Source organism: Camelus dromedarius, chromosome 13 (genome assembly GCF_036321535.1).
Source record: "Camelus dromedarius isolate mCamDro1 chromosome 13, mCamDro1.pat, whole genome shotgun sequence".
Lineage (NCBI taxonomy): Eukaryota > Metazoa > Chordata > Mammalia > Artiodactyla > Camelidae > Camelus > Camelus dromedarius.
Window position 1 is genome coordinate 49,306,792 of NC_087448.1, and position 17,203 is coordinate 49,323,994.

The following is a 17,203-nucleotide window of genomic DNA, read 5'->3' on the forward strand; positions in this document are numbered from 1 at the left end:
GGAATTTCCTCGTTTCTAGTCTTTGTGGAGTTTAATAGGAGTGCAGCAGGACTTCAGTCCCACTTCATGGTTTAGGGGTGGGTGGGAATGAGGAAAAGAACATTACGACGAGCATAGATACAAAACCTGCTTCTGAATTTTCTCTCACCCATTATTGCAGCAAAAGCATCTCTAAGCCCTGAGTCCACCAATCAGCCCTGACACCAAGGAATTCCTGCACCTCCTTTATTGCTTTTAACATGGCAGTCATCCTCAGAAACGTTTTTATTCTGATGCAGTTACCAATTAATGTGTGCTCCAGAACCACTTCAGTCTCAGCACGTTAGGATCTGGGATGTTTTTCTCCCAAAAGCAATCACTCAAAGCAGGTTTGAACTGCCCTCTGAAAGAAGAATCAAATTGTGCTCTGTAGTAGGCTAAAGGGCGGAACACGGACGATAGAACTGTCTTTGCATCTTATAAAATCCAAGTGAGTCGTTCAGAACAAACAAAGGAGCCCAGAACAGGAAAAGGTCAAAAACCTGGGGCTGTTTGGGGCCATTCAGACTTCAAGACCTTAGAATTTCACGTGGTCTTGCCTACTCACCAATTTTACAGCCGCAAAGGCATGAGAACTCTATGCAACTGCAAATCACTAGTAAGTCTGTACAAGGAGACATTGAAAATCCCAATTCATCTTTACCAAGTGAAGGCTGTGCTAACAGGGGGAAATATAAACAGCACATGGAGAGAGATACATAAGAAAGGTACTAACACGCCAATTCAAACCCTTGTCAGACGTCTCTTTAGAGCTCCTGACAGCAGGAAGCCAATTACTTGGGAAAGAATGAAGTTTGTTTTATGAGCACAATATTACAAACGCAGCCCCTTCATCTGAACATCAAGGAGGAATTTTGCATTTCCGATGGAAGCCAGCAGTGTTTTGCAGCTGATGGGCTGCTCGTTTGTCTTGGAGGTTAAAGCAATGGGAGGACTCAACAGCTTCTTAACTCCCTGATTTAGCTCTAGGTGATTAATCCATGACACTTAATTTGCAATAACCTGCAACAGAAAACCGCGATCCTCAGCGCAAAGTAACTAATGCTGAGCACAACTTTTGGCCTCGTGGCCTTCTAAAGGTCTCTCTAATGTGACAAGTCTTTATATGCTTTTGAATTTGGAAGCCTGTGGTCTTCATCAAAGAGGTCGAAAGAGGAACAGGGAGCAGCATCTTTCCTTTCATAACGCAGGGACATAATAATTGTTATTTAATCATGTAACATCCCCAAAGAAGAAACAATTTTTGGAGAGTTTGCACATAAGAAAATGTTTTCATTAAAAGACCACCTTTGACCTTATTCTGAACACAAAAATATCTAATTTGTCTAGTTTTGTGACTATAGTCCTTCCCTTCATATTTGAGCAAACAGCAGGATTCTTAATGACTCTGCACAGTATGTTTGGCTAAATAACGGTATCAAGGGCTTCTCTGTGCCCCTGCCCGTCTGCCAGATTTTTTTCCAGTGAAGAAGTAACATTGTACATGAATGAGAAAAGGAAAGGACTCTGGCCATCCAACAGATCTTGTGGATGACAGAAATATCACTTCTATGTCTGGGCACAGAGTGCCGTGTCCCTAATATTGCCATCATTATTGTCCAGAAAGCCACCCTACATTGACCGTTTCACCTGTAAGATTCATACAAACTACAAACCAGGCACTTAAAAAGCCTTACCAAGCCATTTCTGTGTCACAGATACAAAATTCCTTGAAACATTAAGAGAAGGAGAGTGAAAAAGAAAGAACCCATTCCAGCTCCTTCGGGCTTGCGTCTTGACTGCTGCAGTTACGAGTTTAGCGTGATGGTGTTAGTTCTCCTTCTAAAGCCTAAATAAGTTCCAATTTCCTTGTGATTTCTTCTCTGATCTATGGTTTAATGAAAAGTATACGATTGGTTTTCTGTATCTGCATGTTCCACACCTGTGGATTCAACCAACCACGGATGGAAAATACTCAACAACAACCAAAAATCCCAGAAAGTTCCAAAAAGCAAAACTTGAATTTGCTGCACACTATTTACTTACATAGCATTTACATCATACTCACAACTATTTACATAGAATTTACACTGTATTACGTACTGTAGGTAATCTAGAGGTGATTTAGGTATACAGGAGGTTGTACAGAGGTTACGCGCAAATACGCCATTTTCATATAAGGGACTTGAACATCTGGGGATTTTGGTATCTTCAGGGATCCTGGAACCAGTCTCCCCCAGATAACAAGGGATGACTACATTGCTTAATTTCCAAATATTTGAGGATGTTCTAGTTATCTTTTCATGACAGCTTTTTAGTGTAATTCCACTGTGTTCAGAATGAATTTAATTCTGTGTGCATTTAATACCTGGAAACTTGTTGAGACTTGTTTTAGGCTCCTCTGCAGTTGCTGGGTATCGTGTTCTATGTATGTCAATCAGGTCAAGTATGTATTCTCATTAATTATTTTCCTCTGTTTACTCTCCATCACTGAAAGAGACGTATTAGAATTACCAAAAACTAGTATGGATTGCCTTTTTCTTGTTTTGGTTCCATGAATTTTTACTTTATAAATTTTGAGACTCTATTCTTATATCCATGCAAAGTTGTCAGTGTTACCGGAAGATTAATTATTTTATCATTGTGAACAATCTCTCTAGACATTCTTCTTGCCTTAATGTCTACTTGGCCTGTTATTAGTTTAGTGAAACCATTTTTCTATGATTAATGTTAATAAGGAATCATCCTTTTACTGTCGACCTTTCTGCATTCTTATTTTTAAGTTGTTTACTCTAAGCAGCATAAAGGTCTTTTTAAAATCTAGTTTGACCATGTTTGTCTTTTAATTGGAGTATTTAGACTTTCATTTAATGCACTTACTGACATGCCTGTGGGTTTAAATCTACTGTCTTACTATGTGTTTTCTCTTCTCACACATTCCATATTCCTTTTGCTCTCATTTCTAACTTATTTTGTTTTAATTAAAGATTCTTATTATTCCATTTCCCCCTTTATTACCTTGTTTATTATACTTTTGCACTTCTTTTAAGGGTGTTCCTAGAATAAAACACACATCCTTGACTTTTACTGCAGTATAATACAATAGAATAGAGCTCCGTTTATCCACTTTTGTTCTATTTTTGTCATATGTCATATGTCTATCCCATAGATATTTAAACCCCACAAAACAGTGTTATTATTATTATGTTCTTTCAATATTCATCTAGTTCACCCATATATTTACCTTTCACTTTGCTTTTCATTCTCCCTGCTTCTGTCTGTAATCATCTTTCAGCAGAATTCACTCTAGTATTTACTATCATGTTGGTCAGCTAGTGATAAAATTATCTCAGCTTTTGTCTTTTTTGGTCTAAAATTATTTGATTTATTTTTAAAGGACGTTTTTACAGTATAGAATTCTAAGCTAACTTTGAGTATATAATTTAAAGCAATTTTTCAAAACTTTGAATAAATAATTTCATTGCCAGCTGATTTCCATTGTTGCTTTGAAGAAGTCATATGACAGTTTTATTTGGGCTTCTGCCTGCTTTTAAGACTCTTTTTCTTTGGTGTGCAACAGTTTTACCATGATATGGCTACTTATGGTATTTTACTATATTTATCTCACTAGGGATTTGTAGTACTCCTTGACACTTGGTATCTTTTGTTATTTTTGGAGAATTCTTGGCCATCATCGCTTCAAATGTGGCTTCTGTTCCAATTCCTCCTTCCATTGAAGGGTTGTAAATGTACCCCTCAATGAAAAGTGCGTTCAAAATATGTTTGATCTGTTTACTAAGGTCCCATATTTCTCTAATGTTGAGATTTTCTTCTGGCTTATCTTCCAGTTCACTAATTCTCTCTTAAGCATTTTTTTTTATCTTCTATTAAACATAACATTGAGTTATTAGTTTCAGTTATTATTTTTCACTTCTAGATTTTGTGATTGATTATTTTTTTAAGTAATCATCTGCTTAAATTATCTAACTTACCTTTAATTTTAATTATGCTTATTAAGTTTATCTCAGATAACTTCAACATCTGGGTCTCCTCCAAGTCTGTTTCTATTGTGCTTTTTCTTATGGTTTTCAGAAACATGTTTTATCTCCTGACATTGCCCAGTAATTTTGTGTTGAATTATAGATAGCACATATGAAAATTTGAAGAAATAGTCTGAGACTTTGGATAATATCAACTTCTTCAAAACAGCATTTAGTTTTGCTTCTGACAGAATAGGAAAAGATTATCTTCATCTGATCAGGGAATAAGGTGATTTGTATCTGGGCTCATCTTTGTGGGACTGGTCTATTTTGTCTCACCTTCACTCCTAGGATATATACTATCCAAAAGCCTAATTAAAACCCTGTAGAGTTTGCCAAGTTCTCCCTCCTCCAGCTGACGCTGAATCCAGTTTGTGTCCCCTAGCCCAGGAGACCACCAGAAGCTTAATTTGGCTTTTCTACCTTTCAGCCATCAATGTCTGCTCAATTTCTCAGCCTCTCTACTGCTTCGTTGGAATTGGCAAAGGCCTTGAAGGGAAGAGCATCCCTGAGAATCAGATTTACCTATTTGCACTTTTCTCTCCAAGATCTTAGCCCTTCAAGTTATAGTTGCTTTAGTAGCTCTCCAGTGCTTCGAACGGACTTCTTATAAAATACATTTTGTCTAGATTTTTTTTTTAGTTCAGTATGGCTAGGAATAGATATCCTTCCAAAGCAGGTCTAACATTTTAAACATGCAATCCCAGCAGCAGCAGAAATTTTACCATTTCTGTAAAATACTAGATGTCTTGGGTTTAGCTAAGGGGAGATTCACAGCGTCCAGAGCGAGGTGGCTCCTGCTTGGCCAAGGGCAAGTTTCAGCAGCACAGAGCAGCTGTGAGCTATTAGCAGCCACTATTCACAGCAGCTGGCAGGTTGATGCACTAGGTGAAAAGCAAACCTAGGAGGGCATCAGTAGCACTGAGTGTAACAGATATCCTGATCATTTCTGTCATGCAGGTATTTTTGTTTCTTGTTTTTTGTGTTTTACTTTTTCAGTTTTTATCTAGGTCTTCCTTATTCCCTTGCTTTCTCCATTGCAAACATTTTTTTCTGGACCCACATGACTGGAGTGGGGATGGGAGCTGAGAATGGAATTAGGGGGAAAGAACCCACCCCAAAACACACACATACAGTATCTCCAACACCATTCCTAGACCACCACTCACCTCACTGCTGCCCCAGTGGTGTACCCCATTCAGCCTCTTTACTGGGGATGCCTTGCCCTGAAAAGCAGACCTCTTAGGCAGAGTCCTTTCCGATTCCTCTGAACTTGCTACTTAGCAGAGAATGTCCAGTTAGCCGATGAGAAAGCTTGCACCTCTGTCTTTCCAGAATCTAGATGTATAGGGCTCTCCTCCTGTAGCCTCTTCCACTGGTCTAATCATTGGAAGCATCTCCACATAACCTCTTACCTTTAGGATTTTCTACGCTAGAATCAGGGCCCAATCTCCAGCTTCAGAGTGCAAAATGCCTAAGTTGATCTGTCTAGAACTCTCTCTGCACTCGGCTCTTTTCCCCTGGTGACACAGAGATGGATAAGATTCTTCAGCTGAGCCAGTAGTCATCCAGGATGAGATATCAGGAATATGAAAACGAATATATGTACATATGTATGGACATTATGCTGTACACCAGAAATGGACACATTGTAACTGACTATACTTTGATTTAACAGCAAGAAAAGGGAGATGTCAAGATCTCCTTCTGGCAAACACCACACTTTCTTAAGTCCCTCTTACATGGCATAGAGTAGAGGGAGGCATTCCCTTGCCTTTAACCCATGAGGGAAGGGTTCTAATTCATTTGAAAAGTACAGAAAACCTAACTACAATGGCTTTAAAAGACGCCTGATAGGTGAAGGACTAAGATGGGCATTTTTGAACTGCTTTACCAGTAGCCCTAATTTTAAGTGTTTCTGCCTTAAAGACAATGGACAGATTACTGGTGGACTTGTCCTTTATGCTTCTGCCAGAACTCATGAAGCCTCAGGAATTCTGTACTTCTGTCTAACATGATTTGCCACAAGATACTATGAATTATTAATTACTTGACTCTAAAACATTACTTTTAAAACCTAAATGTTTAACTTGATAGATTTTCCCCCTCTAGGGAGTAGGATTTCCAAGTTTAGAAAGAACATGTAGAATATAGGCTAATTCCTACATGACTGCCATCTCCTTCCTACTGAGTGACATAGAATCAGCATTAAGGTCTGACTTTAAAAATAGCTTCATGTTAGCAGAACACACTGGACAGAGCTTTCTTCCCTTTACACTTCAAGGACTGTGAAATCAGAACACGTCAAGCCACTATCACTATATCTGAATTTTGGGAAGCTACATATAACGTAAGTTCTTTGAAGACCCCTAAGTTCTCTTCTTGATTCCTTAGCATCTACCGAGTGTCTGACTCTGGGCTCGGTGCTGAGATACAAAACCAAGTAAGAAATGATCACTTCCCTCAAGGAGCTTGCCAACTAATAAAGGGAACCAGAAAAATAAATAGGTTATTAATATATGGCTGAGCAATGATGGTGATATGAACCGAGCACTGTGGGAGCCCAGAGGAGAGCAAGCAGTAGTCAGGAGGGGCTTTCCAGAAGCAAGTGCTATTTGAGTTATCTTAAAGGACAAGTAAAAATTCACCAAATGATTCTCAGTCTTCTATCCTGGATGGCCAAGTGAATGTCGGTCACATCAACAAAGATGGAAAATAGGTAAGCATGATTTAGAATGGAAGACTGTGAATTTAATCTTGGAATTAGTAAGTTTGTACTGTTGGCCCAAAGAAGCAAAGATACGTGGTAAACATTAGGATGTATAGGAATAAAACTCAGAGGAGATTTGGGCTAGAAATACAGGGTTTAGAGGCATCAACATTTAGCTGGTATTAAAATACTGAGAGTGGGTAAAATCACGAAGGGAAAACACATAGTAGTTTTACATTGTCTGGTTCATAGATCCTTTTGAGAATCTGATGACAAGAATGGACTCTCTTCCAAGAAAAATGTACACAAAGGAATTTTTGCATACATTTGCAGTGAGTGCAGATTCCCTGAAGCTCATTCCTGAGTAAGAAAAACACAGTGGGTAATAATAGCAAGGGAACTGAATGGATGATCGAAACTTCCTGAGCCACAATCAAAAGCACTGATGTTCAAGACTGCATGCAAGATAAAGCTATCCGGACAACAGAGACTTGAAACGATTGGGTTTCTGTATCTAAATACTTTCATTTTTATATCTGTTTAACTATGGACTACCTGCCTTTGGAACCAGTTCAGTCTGTAAAACACAGCGCCACAAAATTCCAAAACCAGAGGCAATTTTGAAATATACATGTGAAATGGAGTTGGATCTATTCATATCACAGCTCCAGAGAATATATCAAGCTGCAAGTAATGAGTTCCAGTTTATAAGGATTTTTACAGCTCAAGAGAAATTGGCTTTTCTAAAGCTTTCCCTTCTCTCGGTTGCCAGAACATTGTGTTTATGTTACCACTATAAAACTCATTTCATTCCTTCTTGTTCACAGGTCAACCTCCCCCCTTCAAAATTTTAGGGTCTTTGTGGAAAAGGACTAATTCATGTTTATCTTTGCCCACAATGCTGCCCCCTCAACCCCTCCAATCACGCCCCCTCATGCCAAAAGGACACCTCAAATACAAAGACTGGCATACACATATGATGAATATTTTGGAACAACCAGAATTGTCAACTCAATCACAGAATCTTCTGACACCAGCAAAGCAGAAATGAAAAATGTGGAAGATAACGGAAACCAGAGGTTCCAATTGCCTCTTTCCAGGGCAGGTCTGCTGGCTCGCATTTCTGCAGCAGTCGACCAGAAGCCTCACACTAAATACTATTAACCAGCCCAGGGTCTCCACATCACATTTGTCATGCCTGTATTACACTGCAAGGTGTGGAATTAGAGAAAATGGAGGGGGGGAAGATGTAAAATCCCAGGGGTAAAAACAGAGAATTCTCTTCTCATACCATATAGCAATCATCTCCGAGACCAAAGGAGACTATCATTTATGCAAAGCAAAGGACCAAACAGGCGTTAGTACAAAAATAGATGATGATCTCCGGGGTCATAAGCCAAATCCTTTACATTAATCAAGACAGAAATCAAGAACACACGTGCAAGAATTAAATCTCAGTTTAGCCTTGTTTGCTGTGAAACATTGTAACTAAGATTAGTGCAAACTGACATTCTTAAACACTTCATATGGGCCTGAAGGGAAGCCATTTTCTGACCTTGGTAGATTTACAGTCCCACCTAGAATGAAATGGAGAATGTCTCTGATGTTTCAGGAGAATCTTCACCCCAGCCACTTGCTGATGCCTTCATTACCTTACGCCAGTAAATCTTCACTTTCTGTTTATCAGTGGAGCACTTATGGCATCCATTCATATACAGAAAAAGTCTGAGTTTGTTACAATATCAGACCAGGTGTTTTTTTGCCTTTTGCTTTGTATTGGTTTTGGTTTTGGTTTTGGTTTTGGTTTAGTTTGGTTTTATTGGTCTGTCCATCTTCAACTACCTAAAGGGCACTTAAGCCCCAATGCCTCACAATTTTCAAAAACATGAAATAAAATAAAAAAGCAGATGGAGACCAATTTCAGACTAGCCTTGACTCCACGTGAGCCTCTTGAGGTAACGCATAGCCTAAAATAAGCTCTGGCGAGAACTATGGTTTGCCCAAACGATTTGTCTTTTCTATGGGAATGTAGGGTTTGTTCTTTTTCCAGGGTGATTGGGTAGAGGCTGTGGTAGCTCTGGAGAATACAAGGTATTATTTCGGTCTCTAATAACAACAACAAAAATTCTAAACCAAGAAATCAGTTTGTCCTAGACAAGGAAGGCAGCGTAATAAACACAGCACAGAATGGACTTACTCTTTGTTAGGCTGGGTGTCATAATTTTTATACTGAGTGAAGTGCTTGATTCGGAAGATTTTTGAGAGAAAATCAGGTACGAGACAAGAGGGAAAATGGCCAGACTGAAATAGCGAATGAGAAAGGAGAAAAATGATAAACAGGTCTCGAGTGGTGGCTGCTTTCGCTGAGGATGGGAATTCAACAGTTGGGTTCATTTTTGTAAATTCAGACCTTTGCCTGGAACGATTCCCCACTCCCCCAACGATACTCTGTCACGTGACAAATCTATACCCATTATTCAAGCCTTACCTCATACATCACCTCTGCTATAAAGCTTCCCCAGCACCATGAAAAGGATTCCTTCCTCCCTCCTTTGTCCTCCCGTCCCTCTCAATCAGTCCCCTCCTTAGAGGGAGTCTCTGCCTCCGCTCTGAGAGCACCTTGAGGGCCCTGGGTTATTATTCATCATTTTCTCCCCAGGGCTTGTCATTACAGTTAATGCAGAAATGTGCTTAATAAATGTATGTTGAATAAATCTAAGTGACTAACATAAAAAAAAAAAAATCAAGCTTCCAGATCCTTAAATTAGACCGACAACTAATAAAGCTCCACTCACTGTATGTCAAGAAGACCCAGTCTGAAATTAGAGAAACACACCAGAGCACCGCAGTTATGAAATCAGCCTTGGAGGTGACAACCTCTAAAGGAGTTAGAATTGAGACAATGCAGAGAAGAATTTTTACGGGAAAAATAATTCTTTTATATTTGGTCTATTTTCCAAAGGAATTTTAACAATCGGCACTTTTTTTTCCATCAGGCCAAAAATGAAAATATTTACCCTGAAATATCTCCACGTGCTGTATCATTATATCCTGGGCAGAAATGTTATACACCCACGTCAGTTTTACAGAGCACCAGGGTAAGGATCCGAGGAATCTCCTCCCACTCAGAAATTGCTCAGTCCCATTTATGAGCACTTAATGCTACGCTTAAAAGTACCCTTACATTTAAAATGAACACTGCATGGACCACTGCACAGATTACCATGGACACTGTCCAAATGTTGCCTCCTAGTACAGTAGGAACCTAAAGCTTATTGAAAAGGACTGTTCCTTTTCCATAACCCCTTTGCAAAAATTTATTTAGGTATCTACTGACTTGCTGGCGTTACTCAACTGCTGTATAATGTGAATAACTTTCTCCATAGGAGCCTCTTAATTCTCTGCAGGGCACGAAAAAGCATAAATAATGAACACACACATCACACACACAGACATACACCCTCGCACGCACTCACACATATGTGCATTCACACCCAGGTGTGCAAACGCTTTCACATACATGTTCATACATGCACCCACATACATATTCTCTCTCTCTCTCTCTCTCTCTCTCACACACACACGCACACACACACACACACATCCAAGTAACCAGTGGGAGCAGCTCAGTGAAGAGACTGTTTCCAGAACAGCTATTACCTAACTCTCACGTGATGTAAGGGAGGTCTCTAGTAGATATCAGACAGTTGCCATTCGTATTTTATAGTGGCCATCAGTAGCGACCCAAGTCCCAGAAGTGAAAGTCTTGTTCATTAGCAAGTTCTCCCACACCCATCCAGACTTCTGCTAAACATTAAAGATAGCTGGCAGGTCTTGACCCTATCAGAGATAATCTTGATATTTTGAAATCTCAGGAAAGTAAGCTGCAATCACAAAATCAGGACAAATAAGAGCAGCATTTCTTAGGTCTAAAAGTATCTTGGTGTTGCTTCTTTAACTCCAGTTAGTGAGTAAATCTCTTTTGTTCTTCCCACAGGATTCTCCTTAGCCAGACTCAAAACCCCACAGAAACAGGTCCTTGTGTGCCCTGCTCACCACTGGAACCCACAGTCAGCACCGTGGTGAGGGAAAAAGTGACCCAGTAGATGTGGTAAAACTCTCTAGTTAACACTCTAGCTTATTTTGGGGCATTTGCCATGACATACCGTTACCGAGTCTAAACTCTGCTTGCTGCATGACAGGGCAATAAATGGGGAGACACGGTGTTGGGGCAAGGAATAATAACTTTATCCAGAAAGCAAGCAGACCAGGGAGATGGTGGACTAATGTCCTGGAGAACCATCTTACCCAAGTCAGAATTCAGGCTCCCTTTGTACTAAAAAGGGGAGGGGATGTGGTTGATTGTTGCAAATTCTTGGTATCAGAATCCTTTGTTCTCATAGCTGTCTACGTAGGTCAGGTCATGATATTTCTGTAAACCTCCAACAAGACAAATGTTATTCTGTGTTCTGCAAGTTTTTATCTTTATATGAGTGGAAAAGTGTTATACCCTTAAAGGTCAGAGCCTTAAGAATGAGCTACCCTATTTCAGGCTACAAGCAACACTCTTTTATAAAGGGTGCAGAACCAGCATAACCAAGTACAGAAAACAGAGCACAAGGTTAGAGCTAAAGGAACAGACCTAATATGGGGTTAGAGTTATTTGTCCCTATTACAATATTAGGATCCTCTCCTCTAGAGAAACAAAGGGACAATTAGAAGCATGTCCCCAAAACCCAGGCTTTCCCAGGTGTTTCCACAGCTCAGAAATGCATTTCTCAGCATCCTCTCTCTCCAGGTGCTTGGCTTCATTGTGGCAACTTCCTCTGTTTAGAAAAGAGACTGAAACCATGCACACACTTTTCATATAAATGATCTTTGTTCCTTCCCATAGCAACTGGAGAGCAATGACTCAGCTTATACCTACAAACAAAGGGGAAGAGCGGAGGATTTGTTCAAAGACGCTAATCAGAACAGCAGCAAATACATTTTATTCATAGCACACCTTTCCCTTGGTGAAATGTTTTGACCAGAAAATCAGATAATTATTGCCAATTTACACCTCATTTGTCTTATGTAAGCATCATTTCCAGGATGCTAAAGAGAAGGGAGTTAACCTAACGGTTTTTGTCCAACCATTTGCACTAAATAAATGAAGCCCTAGAGTAGATTTCTAACAAAAGTTTGAATAAATATATGCAGAATGGTGTTACATGGAGGTCCCATGCAGTATGTTTATATGATACCTTTTAATCATATTGCAGTTGAGAGAATAGAGAAATACTTACAGTGTTCAAACGAGAAATCAGATCAGATTGGTTTGGAAAACTGACTTTGTACATTCTGCATCTATTATATCTTATTTATATATATAGTATTTTTATACAGGTGAAAAGAAAATACCATATGATATCACTTATATGTAGAATCTTAAAAATTGGCACAGATGAACTTATTTACAAAACAGAAACAGACTCATAGAAGTAGAAGACAAATTTTGGTTACTAGAGGGAAAAGGGGATGTCGAGAGATAAACTGGAAGTTTGGAATTTGCAGATCCTAAGTACTATACACAAAATAGATTAAAAAAAAAAAAAACAAGTTCCTACTGTATAGCAGAGGGAACTGTATTCAATACCTTAATAACCTATAGTGAAAAAGAACAGAAAGAATATATATACACATATAATTGAATCACTGTGCTATACACCAGAAATTAACACAACATTGTAAATTGACTATACTTCAAAAAAAATTTTTTTAAAGATACGTACAAATCTATCTATACAGAGTTATCCCAGCCCAATCACACTTCCTGCATTTTTAGGAACTGTAGCATCTGCAAAGCTACAATATAAATTAAAAGACAGAAAAAAGACAACAAATGTGTCTTTGAAAACTGTGCCAAGGAAGAGCCCTTTTAGCTTGAATTAGTGCTCAGTTTGTCCCTGCCCCAGACGAAACAGTACCCATTTGGAATGCTACATGAAGATGTTTTGCTTTTGTGGAGATAATTGGCTCTAAACGGGCATCGTAATTAGCAGCATCAGGTAGCTCAGACAGCATTTGGTCGCCCATTGCCTATTATATGTGAGCAAATGGGAGGGTGTAGGGGTGACAGGAACAGATGGGGAAGAGATACAAGTACTTCACAGGCACCTTGCATGGATGCCTCACATTGTCTTTCTCCCTCTGGCACCATCATTAGTGCCTCTGGCTTCTGAGCCGGGTCTGAAGAGCCCATGGGCAAGTGCAGATGCCACCAGCTGTTCTGACCGCCCTTCCCCATCGCCTGCTCCTTGCCTTCCACTGACCTGGCCCGAAGAGGGAATTTCTGTGCTGATACCTTTCATCTCTGCACACTTTGGTTTCACGGTCGAGGAATTTTTTTCTTTTTTTTTTTTTTTTGCAACAATAACAAGCCAATAGGGCTATAGTTAGGGATTAATTGGGCATAAGGACAAAATGTGAAAAGACCCAGCTGTTCCTCTCAGGGAGGGTTCTAGAAAGTTATTATAACTGATGGCTAACTTTCAACAATGACTCTCTAGTTGGGTGGCAGCATCAGGAACCAAGACGTGACCAAAGTCCTGGGGGAAGGAATACCACATAGAAATGTCCGTAAAAAGTTGGGTGGGGCTGGGTGTAGGGAGCCATGAAAAGGGGCAAGTACAGAAAAGTAAATAACTATAAAATTATTTTATAGAAATATAAAATAATGGAGATATTTGGATAAACATAGAGTAGCTAATGTTCACTGAGCAATTACTACCTGCCAGACACCATGGTAAGCAATCTACGTGGACACTACATTATAACTTGGTATCTGTATTACCCCCGTTGTACAAAAGAGAAAGCATAGGCTTAAAATAAAGGTTTTAAAGGTGGTTGGCTGCTACTCAGCCTACAAGTACAGGACTGCGATTCAGACCAAGAAGTCCCTTTCTAAGGCTCTCCTGGGAGTCCAGGAGACTGGAGTTCTGCTTCTGGGTCAGTTCCTGTGTCACTACACTTCAATATCTATCTCTGTCTCTACAGACAAGAGTGGCAATTCCAAGTATGGTGGACAGCCTTCTGCATCAGAACTATCTGACAAGCTTATTTAAAATGTGGATTTCAGAGTCTTTTCTTAAATCTAATAAATCAGACTCTATAGCAAGGTGCCAAAATTGCAACATAAATAATCCTTAGGATTTTTAGTTTCCATAAAGTTTAAGGACTGCTGGACAATTTGATCTTTAGGGTATCTTCAAAATCAAAAATGATATGACTCTGGTGGTTAACATGACACCCAAGTAATGTGTTACATTGTTTATACTCAGATTTTGCTTACTTAAAAGAAAACTCTAGCTTTATTCAGTATATATTATTTGACTCAAAGAGGTGATTTTTTAATGACTTTTTTTTTTAATTTCCAAAATTCAAACCTATTGTCAAAGGGTAAAGATGGTTTTCCAAGCGTTGAGGACATGAGAACCCTGAGGTTTAGGACTATTCTACAATTGCCCTAAGCCAGGCAGCATTTTTGGAATCCGACTTCTATGGGGATGGTTTTAAAGGGGTCAATACTCTTCTGAATGTCTGAACTCTTGTTTTGTTTGTTTGTTAATAAAGCTTGATTACCTTATAATCATACTTCCCAAACAGAAAACTGTATTTGGTTGAACCATATGAAATTGCCTTTTACTTGCAAAAACAGTGATTTCATATGGTTCAACCGTGTGTGTGTGTGTGTGTGTGTGTGTGTGTGTGTGTGTGTGTGTGTGCACATGCCCGCGTGGGCTGAATATAATTTCTGTGACTAGAATATTTAAATTTCAGCTTGCTTGGTCCTTGTAATGCAGTGCTGCCCTCTCAGTGCATTCTCAAGCGATGTTAGATATTGATGGTGCAATTTCCCATTTGACTTCCCAGACTTTGTCCTAAATCCTTAGATCTTAATAAAAAGGTGAATATTCACAACTACAGAAGACAAATCAGTAATCATACTGAAAATCTAATAACTTCTTTTTCCTATCCATTCCCACACAAAATCTAACACACAAATACGGGCCTCCAACCCCTTTCCCTCAGTTACTCCTGCGTGTGTTAATTTCCTGTGTCTTTTGAAAGATGGCTTAATAATCTAACAATTTTTTGTCAGCTGCTTGTTTTCCCACTATTCAGGCCATTTTCCTCAAACTAAATAGTCGATGTCATTAAAAACATATCAATAGGAGAAAGAAATCTGAATGTTAAAAATTAGGTGAAATGACATGGATTTGCATGGATTGAATGCTTGGGGAAGAAATAAAAGCGATTGAACTCGCTCAGCCACATGAAATACTTGTTGCTCTCTCCCCTCTGTATCTCCCTCCTCTGCACCCACCTCCAGTGCCAGCGGGACTGTTGGGCAGCAGTGAGCTCCAACTAAAGCTTCTAGAAGCTCTCATTCATCCCTGAAATCGTTGTCTTCCTCTGATCCTCAGATTTTGGAGATGAGGGGATGAATGTACAGCACTAAGATTTCCTACCGAGATAGCTTTTCACTCTTTTCAGTAAGAAAAAGATCAAAAGGAAGCTGGCTAATTAGCATACCAAAGGAGACAAAAACCCCTAGAGCTTTACTGTTGTTGCAATCCAATAATAAACACCCGAGTACAAAAAAGATTATTTGATAATGACACACAGAATTGAAAGCCTTTGAAATGGCAGCTTCTAGGAAAAAAATATTTTTGGATGGGAAAATATCCACAATTATACAGAATAATGCTTACCCGTTGGGGAGCGGCTCTTCATTCCTGGGAGAGCTGCTTGCAGACCTACTTTGCCTAAGAACGGTGGTGGTGTGGATTGCCTTTATCTGAAAAACTCAAAAAGCCTACAAAAGGTTTCAAATCCTTTCCCAAGTAAACATTCTGTGCTTTCATATTCCCCAAAATTAGACACAGAATTCTTGTCTTAAAAATAAGTGTCCCCTTTTCCCAGGCCAGCACCCAACCAAAGGCTGGAGCTCAAAACTAAAGGAATTTGCAACTCTTTGGGGCTCATTATTCTTCTCGACAGCCCTTTTCTGGTTTTAGAAACTCTGGAAGTCCTCTCAAACATGGGCTTTTTTCAAAGGAGAACAAAATAATTGTTCAGTTGTAAACAACTTACTCTGAGACACAAGTAGAGGAACCCACAGGACTATGGAGAGAGACAGCCTTGAAAGAAAACCAGACCCTTACTCCTTGGGTTAATATTAATATTGTAGTGCTTTTTTCAGACATTGAGGGGACAGTAATCAGCAGAATGGATTTTTCATAGTCACAGTGGGTTTGACTAAGTTATGAGCGAAGTTAGCCTCTTCCTCCATCAGTCAACATTGTGCACGTAGCCAAGCCTGGCTTCCTCTTGAGAAGCTGACCACATCCAGGTCAACTCCAGGACCTTTCTAGGACAGGAGATGGTTGGACTCAGAATTTGGGGGGCAGGAACAGAGGTTGCCAAGGCTTAGTTTCCCTTAGTTCCCATTTAAAATGCCTACTAACCACAGAGAAGGTATTATTTTGCCTGGAGATCACCCAGGTAATTATAACGGACTTGCTTGCAACCTTGGCCCTAAGCCATTTGAATTAAAAAGCCCAGAGGCCCGGGTTATTAATACTTTATCCTGTTTCTAAGCAAAGAATCATCGTTAATGAGTCAAATGGTAATGACTCTACAAATCTGATTTTAAATGAATAATGCCTCTCCTACTTTACAGGTTTTTTTTTTTTTTTTGAAAAATAATAAATGGATGAGAAATATACCTTTGGCCATCAAGTAGCCTACCTTTCATTTTGGAACATTTAGTTCTTCTCAGATTTGACAAGATCGCTTAAGGATCTTATTTTGTTAGTTTCCTACAGAATTATTTGTTTCTTTTTGTACATTGTCCATTTGCAGTGAAACAAGCCCCAAATCAGAGTTTTACTTAGAAAATGTGTCTAGAAGAGTAAAATAAATGCGATTTACCCACCACTCCAAAGTATTAATTAGACTTAGCTGTTTGCCAGCTAAGTACCAGGGGCGCCCATGGTGATTAGCTGCACTAATTGGAAATTCGAGTGGCTCTGATAACCGCACAAAGATAATAGGATTATACCTTCCCTCCCTGAAAAAAAAGAAGTAGCTTTGTCATAACTGTTTAGATGACAGTTTTAAGCTGTTTCACACCTAACTACCCTGGAGAAAGGGAACATTTTTAGATTCTATTTTTATGCCTACAAAAAAAAAAAAAAAAGAGAGAGACAGAGAGAAAGAGAAATAGAATTCTTCCAGGTAGCAACAAAAGTATAAAGGAATGTCCCTCCCTGTTTCTGGATCTCAACTTGCTCTCCAAGAAGCACAGAAAAGCAACATTATGTGACCACCAGCAGCAAGTCAAGCTGAGTCAGAAAGTCGGCTAGACCTGCCCCTCTCTGCAGGAACA

The 17,203-nt window shown here is 39.4% G+C and overlaps 1 long non-coding RNA gene across 1 annotated transcript in view; it reads right to left on the bottom strand.

The window, feature by feature from the left end:
* LOC116157203 (uncharacterized) overlaps window positions 1–15,622 on the bottom strand; it is a 153,974-nt gene extending 138,352 nt beyond the window's left edge. The window contains exon 1 of the long non-coding RNA XR_010383519.1: window positions 15,525–15,622. This is a non-coding gene — a long non-coding RNA (uncharacterized LOC116157203). The remainder of the gene's footprint in view (window positions 1–15,524) is intronic.
* Between the last annotated feature and the right edge of the window lie 1,581 nt (window positions 15,623–17,203).